The sequence below is a fragment of the Echinops telfairi genome, unplaced genomic scaffold, assembly GCF_000313985.2.
Source record: "Echinops telfairi isolate 266 unplaced genomic scaffold, ASM31398v2 ScPeMD7_7469;HRSCAF=8507_1, whole genome shotgun sequence".
Classification (NCBI taxonomy): domain Eukaryota; kingdom Metazoa; phylum Chordata; class Mammalia; order Afrosoricida; family Tenrecidae; genus Echinops; species Echinops telfairi.
This window is the reverse complement of record NW_022111373.1, coordinates 39,788,467-39,789,961: the sequence shown is the minus strand read 5'-3', so window position 1 is coordinate 39,789,961 and position 1,495 is coordinate 39,788,467.

Genomic DNA, 1,495 nt, shown 5'->3' with positions numbered 1-1,495 from the left:
AAATTGATTATGGTAATGATTTTACAACTCTTCTTGATATAACTGGACTATTGAATTATATAATATGTGGATTATGTTCCAATAAAATGTTGTTTTTTTAAAAAATAAGATGAAGAAATGCAAGCACAGTAGGAAAAGAGCCAGGCGAGTTAAGTGCTCCAGGTTCTAAGAGGGAAGAGGCTTCTATAAAGGAAGGAAAGGTGTATCAGCTATTGTGACAATAAAGCTGTGTAACAAATTACTCAAAAAAAAAACCCAAAAAACAAAAGACAAAGCATTGCATAGCTATTTCTTAAATTTCATGGTATAGTTATCCAAAAACAATTATTAGAATTCCAAGAAGTCTCAATAAAGTAAGGTGCTTAATAAAGATGCAATATTTAGGCTTAATAAAGAGCAGATCTGACAACAGAATATTTGAATATCTCTGTTTATTATAATTCTATCTGTTTGCAAACATTTAATGTCTCTCTCAATCTGCCTCAAGCACCTTCCTCCCACTCATCCTCCACTTCCTCTATACATTTGTTGGAGCAAGGATGATTATTTTAGGTTAAAAAATGGCAACTCCTCACTTGAATATATATAGTCATGAGTGTGTCCATCATATTTAATCAATTTACACTCTGACACATATTTCCAGTAATTCAGGGCATCTGAAAAAAAAAAAAAGGAAAAGCATGTAGCATGAAGAAAGAAAGAAGTGTGCGATTATCGTCAACATTTGCATTGCATGACTGTTATTTAATACAAACCCTTTGTCAACTTTGCACTCCAGCATAATATAAGCAGTACCTGTGAGATTAGCATTTACCAGAGATTTGGTCTTGTTCTTGATTCTTGAGAGGTATCATCTCACACTGTGGGTGATTCACAATGATACATTTTTCACTAGTTCAATACTTCTGACCAGTAAGAGTGCTGTGGGGATGCTCTGACATGCAGCTGGCATCTGAACACTGGGACAGGTTTAGCATTATGGAAGGTTGTTTCCTCTACTTTTTGAAACAGCCATGCACTCGGTTAAGTTGTTAAGGTCAGAGGAAAGGGTGCGATCTCTGTAGCGAGTGTTAAAATATAAGCGTTAGAGAAATGGAATTTGATTTTCCACTTAGTACTCAGGAACAATTTTAAAATAATTGACAAGAAATGAAAATGTATCACTCAATTCATTAAGATCTATCTTCTCCTCCTATCACATGAACTGTCATATGTTAAATTCTCACCTTTTTTTATGATTTGCAATTGGCAACTGTGACTTTTCTACTAATATTCCAAACTTCCTCTTTTTGTTTTCTGCATCACAAGAAAATTTTGTTTATTCACTCTTTCATTCTTTGTGTTTTTCTCTTTGTACTGGTTCCACTTCCTAAGATTCATACTATGTTTTTAAGGACTCTATGAACTTCTGTCTTATTCTTCCTCAAAGTATTTCCACAGGTAACCTGTTTCATGTTCATGATGTCATATATAATATAATGCTACTATAATAATA